Raw genomic sequence first — 14,639 nt, 5'->3', positions numbered from 1 at the left:
TATCCACTTTGCAATATTTTAGTATTTATATTAAAGTGAATTTGAGTACAAATGCTTAAAATAAAAACAACTTCTGTTGTGCAGACTTGTGGTTGTCTTTCCAGTAGCAAATTCCTTCATAGCCTCAATGCCTCCATTTCCTTTTCAAAATCTCACCTTTTCTAAAAATCAGGAATGAACCATGGTCTGAGATGAGTGCATGTTGGTTAGTGACTGGAATTACTTTCCTAAGGCTGTGTTTGAGTCACCGTGTTTCCTTACCCAGGTCTTTGCATCTAAATATTTCCATATCTCCTCGTGGATTCAAGGATATCGTACTCACAAAGCCATTTCAGATGCTGTTTTGTTTATTTGCAGAGAAAAAGTGGATTGGTCATTGAAATCGCCCTCCATTCTTTGAGAAGTGACTGGATATAAGGTAGAGAGATCCATGGGTATGTTCCTGGGATAGTCCATAATTGCTCAGTAAAAAGACATTTGAGCACCCTGGGAAGAATAAGCCAGAGCCAACTGAGCTATGGTTCCACAAACCTTGTTCTTAGAGCTCCTGAGATGAAAGTGTGTGAATCCTGTTATCTCTAGCTTCTGCCAGGCATCTGGGGCCTGCCCTGCTCTTGCTTGGGCCTGCCTGCAAGCCCTGTTCTTCAGGTTCTTCCTAGCCTCTCAGTGCCCAGGAGAGACCACCCACTGTCTCATGGCAATACCAAGTCTTCCAGTTTTCTCTCCATGTGACCCAGGAATTTCAGATGTCCAAGATGAGTTCTCTGTAATTTTTGACATTATCATATTTTAGGTGCTATTTAATTTTTTATATATCAATACACAAACCTATGTTTTGTTGTAACACCCTATTTGTAACATTCTGGAATGCATTCCTCATTTTATATCTTCGCCTCCTAATGACTTTTCTAACTTTGAAGTAGTTAGATCACAGCCTCTTTATTAGTAAGTTTTAATGACTTTGTTTTCTACACATCATCTAACAAAGTATGTTGCAGATATTGCTCAACAATATATGTATTTAATTTGACTTAATACCTGAAGATGGGCTGAGCATGTCTTTGACACTTATATTAGGGCCAGGAATTTTGTTTTATCCATAGATGGGGCTTGAATACTGTTGCTTTGTAATGTTTGGATTAAGACATTGTAAATAAAGCCAAGTTTACCAGCTCAAACCACAGATTGATGTGTTGATCCTAATGTCATCATTCATTCAGTCTTTAGTATGTCAGCTGAGGGGTTAATTTAGGATTACTTTTTGTTCGTAGAACATAGAATTTGGTGTATTCTCAGGATTTTTGTTTCTAATCAGAAATAATGTCTTCGTGTTATAAAAAGCATTAAAATATATGATGTTGGGTCTGGGGTTGTAGCTCAATTGTAGAGCGCTTGTCTAGCATGTGAGGCCCTGGGTTTGATCCCTAGCACCACATAAAACTAAATAAACATAATAAAGGTATTGTGTCCACCTACAACTAAAAATATTTTTAAAAATATGTGGGTCTGGGATTGTGGCTCAGCGGTAGATCGCTTGTCTAGCACATGTGAGGCCCTGGGTTTGATCCTCAGCACCACACAAAAATAAAATAAATACAACAAAGATATTGTGTCCAGTTACAACTAAAAAATAAATATTAAAAAAAATATGTGCTATCTTTGTCAAACTAGGTGCCAATTATCTTCTAATTTCCATTTCATCTGTGGTGGTACTGTGGCTAGAAAGGGGAACAAGTCTTCTTACATTAAAGTGTGGCCTATTAACAATGAAAGGTAGAGTACTGGGCTGTGGTCCTGTTAACTGTTATAGTCTATAGAGGAATGTGATCTTCTCATCTATGGATTTCTTCTAACTGGTAAAGTCAGACTTTACTTATACTCCATGGATACCAGCAGAGAGGCACATCTCTTTTACTTTTTAATGTTAAAGACCACAGAAGCTCTCTAAATTAGCAGGGGGATTTACACAGCAAACTAGTGAAAAATGTTAAAGCTTTCATTAGCTGTGTGGTTTTAGCTGTCACTTTGGGGCTTTTACACTCTTTCCCCTTCCTACCCTGCCTCCTGGAGGCAAACAGAAACACAGTGAGCATTGGAGCATTGGCTATAGAAATGCCTGTGAGGTCTCTGCCTACCTGTGCTGGGGATCTGGAATAGAAGTTCTGAAAAAGATAAGGGAGTTTCATGGGCTTGTGTTGGCAGCACAGAATTGGATGTGTGAATACAAATTCCACAAAGTTTCTCCCTTCTCTTAAAAATCTTAAAAAAAAAAAAAAATGAAGAAAGAAAAAAAAAAAAGGCCGAGGAGTTTGGGAGTTCTGGAGTTCTGTCTTTTTCAAGAGTTGGACACAGTGGCTGCTAGCTTTGTTTTTCTTTCAGATTCAGGGACTTCCCTATTTGGAGTGGTTAGCATTTATGCCCCTTTTTTCCTGCCCCTCAGCACATGTGGCACCACTGGGTGAGGGAAGACACGTGACTTTCTCTGTACATGATGCAAATCAGTGCTTTATCATCTGAGAGAATGTAGGGCTGAAACACAAGGGCACTTGAACTCTCTCACTTGGGTACAGAGCATTAACGCCTTCAGCCCTCTGCTGGCAATGAGTTAAGGAACCCAAGTTAGCTTCTGAACCAAGTTTTTCCCTGGAGTAAACACAATGCATGCACTTGGCTAGGAGGTCAACTATTAAATACTGATTTCTTTTTCCCAGTAGTATCTAGGTATTTGTTTGTATTTAGACAGCATTTAAGTGAAAGCAATTTAGACATTTAATCAAGTCAAACTCTATTATAAAAAAATAGGAAGATCTCATTATAGATTCACAGATCCATGTATTTGTGTGCTCAAGGATAATAATAATACTGGGATATGTTTCAGAGAAAAGAGATGAGTGAAAATAAGAAAAAAAAATTAATGGATTCGAGCCCAAGTAAATGAAACTCTATTATTTAATTATAGTATCTGACTGTGAATATAAATGGGAGATGAGCAAGAATTTTTTCCTCCAGTTTGGATCATAGATTTCATGACTAAAAGGGAAAGTCTGTCACTTGAGCTATACTCTAGAGGTCTGATCCTTTGTAAAATGAATCAGGGAATATAGAAAATATTTTGGGAATTGAGGACAATCTCTTTTGTACACACTCAAGTATTTTTTAACATTTAAAGTGAGTTAAACTGCATAATATGGATAAATGCCTGTGTCCATCAAATTTACAACTCTGTGGTAACCTGGGTAGACTGAGGAGAAAACTCACTGATACACAGAAGACACACTAACTTAAAATTTCATGTGGAAACCTCTTGCAGGCTAGGGTCTGCAGTATCCATCGGGCCATTTATTTGTTATCTATTGCTACTTTTGGCAAGCGGGTAAGTTTAAACCCCAGTGTCCTGGTTAAATTCCAATGTAGATGAGTGATGATATTCCATCTGCCATGTTCTTATTTTGCCTTCCTTAAGGAAATGAAGCATAACTGAATTCCAAGCAGACTGTTGACATACTTTAGATAAAAAGTTAATATTTTTATCTTTTGTGATGCAGTTCAGTGTCATCAGACATTGGTTCTAGCTCAGCTTTGTCACTGATTCACCTGTGACCTTGTGAAAGTTACCCTCATCTCTCTGAAATTTATTTTCTGTGAAAGAGGAACACTAGCTTAGGTAATTGTTAAACCTACTTGCAATTTTAACAGGCTGTGAATTGTTGATGGTCCATGCCACGATAAATAAAATTAATGGAAAATTTTGTCTAGGACTTCAAAGACTTTTCAATTTCTATTCACTTTAATGAATTAGAAAAACATTATCCTAGACATTAAGAGTTGTCTATTACAGAATAGTATAAGTCAAACTAACATTAGCCTTGGTGTTTCAAATCAAAGTCAGAATTTTTTTTCCCATTGACTTAATCCCAAATCACTTCTCACTTTCATTTTTTTTTTTAGGGGGTGTGGATACGTGTGTATTTCTACATGGGGGAAACCCAAGATAGTATTTCACATAGCTGTGTTTTTTGTGATATTTAAACTCCTCATTGATCAATCTCACCAATTTTCAGAAATACTCAATAGGGCATGATATCTTGATTCACATACTTCACTTATATTTGTAAAATAATCACAGTAGCAGACTATAAGTTGTGCATATGGAATATCACATACTTACAGTAACCACTGAAAAGATGATACAAAGAGATACTAAAAAATACTACAAGTAAGCTGAAATTGAGTTATAAAAAATGTTAAAAGTAAGAAAAAGAAAGCAGAAATAGAAAATGGGGAGGGGACAGAGAAAACAAAAGCATAAAATTGCAGACTTCAGCCCTAATATATTAATAAACATATTAAATGTAAATGGTCCATATGTAACAATTAAAAGACATTGTGAGAGTGTATTACAAAACAGGTCTCAACTATGTTGCTTATACAAAACTCTGTTCAATGTAGTAATGTGAGTAGGTTTGAAAGTGAAAGAATGGAAAAGAAGGTATATAACAAGATTATAAAGAAAAATCAAGAGTTGCTATATTAAGAGTCATCTTGAAAGCAAATTAAGTGCTAGGGACAGAGGATATAGCACCTAAGAGTTATACCACCAAAAAGTAGCTATCCTGAAAATCTGTGTGTACTAAATAACTGAGCTGCATAATCTATGAAACAAAAACTGAAAAAAAATGAAAATAAAAGACAAGATTCACCATTGTAGATGATGATCTACATCCTTTCAGCCTCACTCCTGTCCCGAAACATGGTGTAGCCAGATATGTCTTGCTTTTTCTAGTCATACTTAACAAGCTCTCAGCATAGGTCTATTGTACTTGCTTTTTCCTTTGCCTGCAAAGGGTGTCCCTTGCTTGGTCATTCATTTCATTCGGGTCTCTGCTCAAATGTCATCTTATCAAAGAAGTTTTTCTTGAAAAAACCGTCCCAGTCATAATCTGTTCCCTTCCTTGATTTTTTTTTTCCTTCTCTCATCAGAAATAAATTCGATGCTTTAAATGTTCTGTATCTTGGGTAGGAACTTTATAATTCCCCGTTATGCTTTGCCACTTCGATAAGTTCTTCTGTGTATTTTATTTAAAAAAATTAAACCAAACAATCTAATTTACTTTATTTATTTATTGCTTCTGCTAATCACTCTGTATTCTATTTAGACGATCTGACGATTCTTAAAGGGTTTTGGAGACATCGATGGACTATATTTTGTTGTGCTCGGTTTATTACAACCCTCTGGTATTTCCCCAAACAGATAAGATGTCAAACACTTAAGCCCATCTTTGCATACCATTAATCTGCCTCTAAATGACTTGGCTCTAATTCTCTTCTAGGCTTTTTAACCAGTGTGTGGTACAAAGATACACGTCAGGAGGACCCTTAGGAGTCGTGGACAAGCCTCCCCGCATGTGGCAGGTAGGTTTCTTGTGTATGTGTCTAAGAAATGTAACTTAATTTCTTCTTCTATAGCTGAACTGAAATTTCATTTGGATCCTCTGTTTAACCCTGTGTTAGCAATCTGATGCTGCATGTAGGTTCTAGATGAGTTTATGAAATGCTAAATCCTTGAGCAAATCCCAGCCTCTCAGCTGTCATTTCCATTAGTTGTGTCCATCTTCCCAACCCTTGTGAGTAGCTGTGGGCCACTGCTGAGGCACACCTTGATCTATCTTCAAGGATTTCTGTTCTCCTTCTTTTAGCTTCTACCAGGATCCCTAGGTACCAAGAGGGCATGTTGTTGTTCCTGTTAAGCCAAAAGAAACTCTCTGGGATATTATAAACCTCTTTGTCCTTGCTTTGTTACTCTGAAGCACATGGTTCTTGTTCATGGCTTCTGTGCTGTAAGCTATGACACAGGGCCTTTTAAAAATCTGCTCAGGCCCATCTGCCTGAACACACTACCCAGCCATTTCTAAGGTCCAGCCTTCATGCTGGAAAGGAGTCTTTCCTCCCCTGTTTTTATTCCCCCCTTTATTGATATATTTGGAGCTTATTTCTCTTTGTATCAGTACTTAAAACAAGTACAACTTGGAAATCAAACACAATATATTTTTTAATCTGCAGTTTTTTTGTTTTGTTGTTTAATATGTTGAAGAATAGCAGATATCTCCTTGCCTTTGGGTGAAATGTAAGTCTCAGGCAGGGTCTGTCCTTAAGGTTCACTCCTAGCCTAAAAGACAATCCTCTGGGCATCTGTCACTAAAATAATCTCCAGTTACAAACTAGAGTGTCCACTATCACCACAGACATAGCTTCAAATTTAATATCCAATTGTCTTGTCTCCCCAGTCTGGGCCCCATTTTTAGGTTAGTCTATTACAATGGGAGAGGGCATGCCATTTTCTTTGTCTTCCATTGACTCCCCCACTTCCTAGTTGCTATTGTTGAAACTTTGGTGTTGGAATATGGGGAAGAGGGAAAAAGCAGCTCTGGGATCCTATTTGCATCAGTGCTGTGTGTAGCTGGCCCTTTGCTTTCTGGGCCTGGCAGATATTTAAATCTGACTTCTACTTGGCCCCTTATGGGGGACTTTGGTGGCTCCACCGTTCGGTCCATCTGGCTTCAGCTCTCCTCACTTGGGCAGGGCTTTTCCTTCAGCTGTTGGTTCCCTTCTCAGCTATTGGTTTCCTACTCAGCTATTGGTTTTTAGACAATCCATTCTCCAGGGACTTCACTGTTGTCTCTCAGATGCTTCTAGGTGGTCTTCTTAGATGTCATTCTGGCTGCTTTCATGTGAGCCCCACATGCTCAGTGGAAACGTGAATCTTACAAACTCCGCATGCAGGAAGGGGTACAGGTACTTCTCAGATTCCAGAGTCCCTCCTTGCCCAACCTCTTGTCCTCCAGATTTCTAAGGTGGAAGCTTGTCTGAAGACCACTGGGTCTCCCAAACTCTAGAGAATACATCTAGACCTTCCAAATTATACTTATGAAGCCTCTCTAAAGACTTAGGGAAAAAGTAGCCCCTTCCATCTCTCTTACTTGGCACAAGGTGAACCCTGCCAGAGGGCATCAGCTGTATTCAAGAACTCCTCTGGAAAGCTTCTCCTCATCTCTTTTTATCCTTGACATAAACGATGTTAACTTTTAGAGCCATTCAATTAATTCTCAATTTCTTTTAATATGGGTGTTTTGTTCTTTACTTTGGAATTTGTATCTGTTTGGTGAAGGTCCCTCAGTCGAATTTTCCAACCTAACATCTGGTCATCCTACCCATCATAGGTTGGGGCAGAGGAGTGGAGAGTGACAGCCAATAAGGTTGTGACCACCCCAACCCCATGCTGATCCTGGATCCCACTAATGTCTTGACAAACTTAATTTTTTTTACTTAGAGGGTCTATGTCTGCTCTTAACGTGGTTCACACATGGGAGGATCTTTTCTGAGCCAGTTTTCTGTACATGGAAATCATCCCAGATTCCCAGAGGGCACAATAATCAACCCTCCTTTGCCCCATGCTTCCTTCTCTGCCAGTAGTGTTCTATTGCTGTGAGGACAGACTGTAACTACTTGGCTGACTGACGAGGAAAGAAGCAAGACCTAAGGAAATGTGGCAAATACTTCCAATATCATGATCCATGTGATGATAAAATATTGCTTCTCTTTTCGAGCACCTACCATGAGACTTTTTAATCTTTTTAATAGCACTGAACATTTTAGATTAAGAATTTAGCATTTGAGGAGACCAGATATATTAGTTTTTTAGGACTACCATAATAAAGAACCACAAATGGGGCGACTGAAACAACAGGAACTTATTGTCTCACAATGACAGAGGTTAGAACTCTGAAATCAGTATATCTACAAGTTTGGTTCCTTCTACAGTCTGTGAGGGAAGGATCTGTACTTCCTTTTTTTTTTTTTTGGCTTGGAGATGACCATTTTCTCCTTATGTCTATTTTAAAAAAATATTTTTGTATATGGACACAATAACTTTATTTATCCATTTTTTATGTAGTGCTGAGGATCCTTAGTAGTTAATTGCCTCAGATATATTGTTATAGTGACATGTGCTTCACATGTGCCAGACAAGCACTCTACCATTGAGCCACAAAGCCAGCCCCTCGCTATGCCTCTTGACATCATTTCTCCTTATGTATGGGCTATGATTTGAATGCATGTTGCCCCCAAAGTCTGTGTTAAAAGGCTTGATTGATATCCAGGGGACACCGTTGAGAGGTGATAGAATCTTTGGAAGGTGGGGACTTGTGGGAAGTCACTAAGGGCATGTCTCCAAAAGAGATTGTGGCACCCCGACAGTCCTTTCTTTTTTATTTCTTGACTCATGATGTGAGCAGTTTGCTCCACTGTGTGCTTTTGCCACAATGTTCTACCCTTGACAGACGCCCAAAACAGTGTGACTGAATGATCTTGGACTGGAACCTCCAAAACCATGTGCCAAAATAAACTTTTTCTCTTTATTAGTGAATTGCCTCAGATATTTTGTTATAGTGACAAAAAGCTGACTAATGAACCATGTCTACCACTATGTCCAAATTCCCTGTTTTATAAGGACACCAGTTATATTGGATTAGAGTCCATACGAATGACCTCATTTTAACTAATTACATTTACTATGACCCTCGTTCCAAATTAGGACACATTTTGAGGTACTGGTATTAGATCTTCAACCTCTGAATTTTGGATGTTGTTGAGGGGGACGATTCAATTCATAATACTGGGGCCCACAGAGGCTCAGTTACTTCATGACTGCATAGACTTTGAAGTGTCAGTTCAGAGATCCTGTGCATAACTTTTTGACTTTAAAACTTGCATTGTATTCATGATACTATACTTCACCTTAGGGAACTGTACAGGCAGATAGACTTATGCACCAAGGAGGATGCTGTCTGTCCCATAAACAGCCACAAAGGCTGGGTGTGGCATAATCCCGCCCAGGAAAGGAGCTCTCACTTAGGTCATATGATGGGTAGCTTCATGTCTAAAAAAATAAAAATAAAAAAAATAAAATAAAATACAAGCCCTCCATGTCTGTGGAGAGATCCAAACTAATACCATTGTACCAGTGGCTAGAGAATGAATTTATGCTTGAACTCAAGATACAGATCATGCAGGATCCCAGTGGTTCAGCTACTATAGTGGTACAGCTTGAGTGTGGTGATGTGGTGGTATTATTCCTTTGGCCTGTGATTTGCATTTTTGGTGCTCTTGACCTATATTCGTATCTAAATATGCTGTGTGTGTGGTCTCTTTCACATAGGGGATATTTAAACAATGTGTAATAAAACAACATATCTAAATCATGCAAAAGAAAAGGAATAAACAGTTTGCAACGAAGTTCCTGCAGGCATTTTCTGGATAATGATAATGATAGCCTCACTAGAAAAGAGTGAAATATGTTCACTTCAGTGGGGATTATATTTAGGAGAATTATCAGATTGTTGTGAATATTTTCCTTTTAAAAACAACTCTTAGTTCATCCTAGGTGGGAGATAGGAATTACAACAGTGACTTGGAAACATGGCTTTATGCATATGAACATAATTTGAGTCTTGTAATATTTGTCACTGTTTTATTCCAGATGGTAAAAAATTTTTATTATTCTTTTCAGTTAAGGCCTGAAGTATATGCCTACAGAAATGTCCATTATAAGATTTTTCTTGCCAAAACTCTAATGGATGCTCACTTACTGAGAAATGTGTGTATTTTAGTGAAGCAGCACTAAGGATATTTAGCTAATTGTGTACAGGGATCTAAACATGATTTCAAGCAAGGGAGACTGTTGGACATGTAAATAAGTCTGGCACAGGTGTGCGGGTTTTAAGAGAATTGGTTAGAAGATCTAGTAAAAATTAGAGTCAGTTTCAAAGAATTGTTTTATTATAAATTAAGTTTCCAATTATAAAATAAATACAGTCATAAATATTTTTAAATAGGGTCAAAAATAGCTTTTTTTGGTATACACTCATGTGCTATATAAGGACATTTTGGTCAACAAAAGACTGCATATATGGCAGTAGTCCTATAATATTATAAAGTAGCAGAAAAATTTCTGTCACCTAATGAGATTGTAGTCATCCTAATGTCAAAGCACAATGCATTACTTCCATGGTGGAGGTGATGCTTGTGTTAATAAACCCACTTCACTATTAACTGTGTAAAAATATACAGCACGTGAAGTTAGATACAGCAAGTTATACTTGATGATAAGAGAGTATGTTACTAGTTTATGTACTTACCGTACTATTCTTTTCATCATTATCTTAGAGTGTACTCTTTCTACTTAAAATAAAAACTAGTATCCCGTGTTATATGGGCTAAAGCCTCAGACATATGTTTACCATATTTCTGCATTAAGAGACCCCATCGAGTGATTGACTTAACACCATCTAGATTTGTGTAAGCATACTCTATGATGTTCACACATGGACAAAATCATCTAATGATCAGAACATATTCCTATCGTTAAGCAGTGTGACTGTATTTGCTTCTGTTCCTTCTTCATTCATACCTACAACTGAGAATTACTGAGCACTTACTTCATGTAGTACTTAGGAACTAGAGAAGGCTAGGACAAAGTTTCTGCCCTTAAGCAGCTTTTAATTTATCAGGAGAAACAATGAATGAGTTCTTATATTAAGTGATAAATGCAGTACTGTGGTGGGTGGTCAAAGAAGTTGCTCTTAACTCTATTGTCAGGTCTGGGAACGCTTTAAAAGGTAAGTTGGGTTAGAAACTCCAGTAGAAATCTGTTAGCCAGAAAAGAGGAGAAAATATATTTCACTTAGAGAGAAGGACATCTGCTAAGGTATGGGAAGATGGAAATAACATTACAAGGAACTGTAAATAAAGCAGCATGTCTGGAACAACAGAGAATGAGATTGGAGAAGTAGGTGGGGGTGATATCATGGGAGGATTTGTGCCAATTATCCTATTGGCAAGAAAGGTTTTCAAGTAGGGAAGGAATATGTTTAGAATTTCATTTTAGAAAAATTAATCTGCAGCAATATGATTAGATGGAGAACTTAGAAGTTACAAACTTCAGGAACTAAGAGATTGGTAAGGAGCCAGATATACCAAAAATCTGTTATAATACTTAAATAAATGAAGCTTGCGTGGGCCCCTAGCAATATTTTGGTAGGGACCCTAAAATATGCTCTCATGATGTATGTTTTTATAAATTTGCAAAGATCCAAGGTTTGAACCTCAGTCAGTTATGAGTTTCTCTTTCCATACTGCCTCTTCCTTCTATTATCTTTCATTAATGAGTGACATTGTAATCCCCACACAAATTTCATATTGACTATTTTGTATTATTGTTTTTTGACTCCAAAATTGTATAAGCATAAAGCCTCACAAATGCAAATCCAGCCCTAAGCTGATATTGTAATGATGACAGTTTCTTAAAAGAGAATTAGAGCTGTGGAGATGCAAAAAGAAAAAAGGTAGGAAGACTAAATGGAAGGAATTATTGGCTAGGCTAGTGAGTTGCTGAATTTTTTTAATGAAAGGCTAGAAAAGGATAGTGCCACGATACCTCATTTCTATAACTTGGTGAGTGGTAGGTCCATTAATAAGAAAAAGGAAAAAAAATAAGTTAGGTCACCATTGTAAATAACATTTTATTGAATATCTTTGTGTTTTTAAAAATATTTTTCTATTTACAGAAGTGGATTTACTATGTCAAAATGTGTAAATATTTTAACACATTTTGTTATCTGTTATCAAAGTGCTTTCCAGAATAGTTGTGCCATTTAAAACTGTTGCAATTAATGTGGAAATAACTTTTCTTGTCCATATTACAACTAGCTCTGAGCATTATAATTTTAATTTTTTTCAGACTAAATGATTGGGTAAAAGTGGTACCTCCTTTTCATTTTACTTGAAGTGAGATAAAGACCATTCATTATTGTGAGTTGTCTGCAAGAATCATTTTTCTGAATGTAGATACTGTGGTCTTTTCCTGGAAATGGTTTAGGAAGCATTAGGAGGCAGTAATAAGTCTTCCATGTAAGAATTATGTACTGTAAATGCATATACACTACATATGTATATTATAAAGGCTAGAAATGGATAGAGCTAAAGCAATTATTGAAAATCCAGATTGTTTTAGACCAGGTATAGGCAAACTTTTTCTGAAAAGGGCTAGAGTATATATTTCAGACTTTGTAGGCTATGGGCAAAATTGAAGATATTGTGTACTTTAAGAATGAAAAACAATTTGAGTCAATTTTTTATTGATGTAATTCAAAACATTATAATAATTGAACAAGTTAATTTTTATACTAAAAGTTCATTAATGAGAAAAGTTTAATTTTTTTAATGAAATGTTGACTTTTGGGGGAGAGGTATATTTTACTTAATTGGAGTTCAGTCTCTCATCAGATTATAAATGTTCATCTGTCAGAAACCATTCTGATTTTAAAGAGTATGAACTGGATTTGGTGTCTAGGCCATCCTGTGCCACCTTGTGTTTTAGGCAATGACATTTACAAGTCATTTACCTATTAGGCTATGTATCTGTCAGCTTTCCAACACTTGCTAAATACCTGAGACATAATCAACTTATGAAAAGAAGACTTATTTTTGTTCTCAGTTTTAGAAGTTCTCATCCATGATCAAGGGGGCCTATTGATTTTTAGATCTCTGGTTGGGAAGCAGCACATCATGGTGGGAGTACTTGGCAAAACAAAATCCCTTACTTCATGATCAGGAAGTGAAAGAGAGGAGAGGTCTGATGGTCCGGTATCCCTTTTAAAGACTTGCCCCCAAAGACCTAAAGACTATCTTCTAGTAGAGTCACAGTGGGGACCAAGCCCGTTACCACATGGCAGTTGAGGACACTTAAGATACAAACTTTAGAAGCTTTGTGAAAATGCTTTGTTTGGTAGTAAGTTTTAGATCTATTGCAAACTGTATTTGAATCTACTTGGGAACCAACTTGTAGAGGCATGTGGAATGCTTATGTGCAATGTGTGGGGAGTGGGGGAGATTGCTTCTTCATTGCTAGTGGAATTTAGTATCTATCTGGAAACACTATTACCTTGAAGCATTTTGTCTATTTAGATAGGGACTCAGGAAATGAAACAGAAAACCAACTTTGTTGGTCCAATTTTGGTCTGTTGGTATATGCATTGGAATTTTGAATGTTTTCAGTTGTTTACTTCAAGTTGACTATGAATTGGTTCTTTTTACTAATTTCTGCTAACTTTGGGGGAATTTGTGCTTTTTCTTAATCTTTGTTTTACTGTTACTCAATAACTTTTCTAAAAGTCTTTATTCTTTCCTTACCCTTATTTAAAAACTTTGATGTGTCAGATAATTCATGTACTACTTATTAATGTTTTTTGTGGCAAGGCCACTCAATTCCTATAGTTTCAAGAAAGAAAGGAAGGAAGAAAAAAGATAGGAAATAAAATGAAAAAACAGGAAAATCTTTAATAACTCGTTGCACCCACTTCAGAGATTTGGCCGTCTACCTTTAAGTTTCATTGATTCCTAAATATAAGACCTCTTTTCAGTTAAAATCTTAATGAATTGTTGGGAATATCAAATATTCAATAAGTTTACCTTCTTTTATGAGTATGCTGAATTAAAAATTGGACATAAGATTAAATATTGGATTGAAAATTCAGATTTTATCTTTTTTAATCAGTATGAGCACAAAGAATATTTTTTTCTATTGCATGATCAAATATTAAAATAGAACAAACACAAAATGAAAACCTTACTTTAAATAATTTAGCAAACTTTCCCTATATCACTAGTGTATAGAAAATTATGATTTAATATTTTGTTTAATAGAAAACGTCATGCTGTATCTATATATACAATGTATGCTACATGCCTTTTTTTAGAGAGAATGTATTGTTAGATTGCCATTTGTATGTTGTTCAGAAAAAAATTACATCACCATTAATTTTGGAGTTATTTGCTTATTTATTTCTGTAGACTCTTTGGAAAATAATGTTCCAAATTTATGCCTCCATAGTCTTCCTGACAGTGGCCAATTTAATATAACCACAATCATATGTGCGTTTTTCTCAATCTTTTTTTTTATTATTTTAGCTTCTGACATATATGGCCATATAAAATTTGTTTAATTTAACATTTCTTCTGTACTTCAGATGTGAAAGATCTTTGTGTTTTTAGAAAATTTGTACTAACAGTTTTATAATTCCAGGAACAAAATTTACTCCAAATGTTGTTCTTTTACATTTTCCATTGAATTCTCCAGTTACTATTAATTGCCAGTGGGACTTGTGTCTTTGTGTTAGTCACCTTTCCATTACATAATAACTACCTGGAGATAATCAACTTTTAAAGAAAAAAAGATTTATTTGGGCTCACAGTTTTGGAGGTTTCAGTCTGTGATCAATTGCTTTGGGCCTGTAGTGAGGCAGCACATCGTGACTGGAGCACATGGTGGAGCAAAGCTGCTCATCTCATGACCAGAAAGTGAAAAAAGGAAAAAGAGGAAGAGATCAGGATCTCACAAACTCCATCAAGGGCATGCCTCCAATGACCTAAAACTTCCCAGTGGGTCCCATCTCTTAAAATTTTTGCCGCCTCTCAACTGGGCCAAGTTCAAAAATAAGCCTTGACAAATGGACTTTTGGAGGACATTCCAGATCCTAACAATAGCAGGCTTGGAACAGCTCTCCATCAGTTGATGTTTTTAATCA

The 14,639-nt window shown here is 36.5% G+C and overlaps 1 protein-coding gene across 19 annotated transcripts in view; it reads left to right on the top strand.

The window, feature by feature from the left end:
* The window catches only part of Sox5 (SRY-box transcription factor 5), a 983,564-nt gene that overhangs the window by 133,392 nt on the left and 835,533 nt on the right, over window positions 1–14,639 (top strand). For all 19 annotated transcript variants that reach the window (XM_058576214.1, XM_058576205.1, XM_058576209.1 and 16 more), the window contains one exon: window positions 5,331–5,412. The gene's annotated coding sequence lies outside the window, so the exon portion shown is untranslated. The remainder of the gene's footprint in view (window positions 1–5,330; window positions 5,413–14,639) is intronic.

The sequence above is a fragment of the Marmota monax genome, unplaced genomic scaffold (assembly GCF_021218885.2).
Source record: "Marmota monax isolate L192 unplaced genomic scaffold, Marmota_monax_Labrador192_F-V1.1 WCK01_AAM20220418_F8-fsc00012, whole genome shotgun sequence".
Taxonomy (NCBI): Eukaryota; Metazoa; Chordata; class Mammalia; order Rodentia; family Sciuridae; genus Marmota; species Marmota monax.
This window is presented reverse-complemented; position numbering and strand designations above follow the sequence as displayed.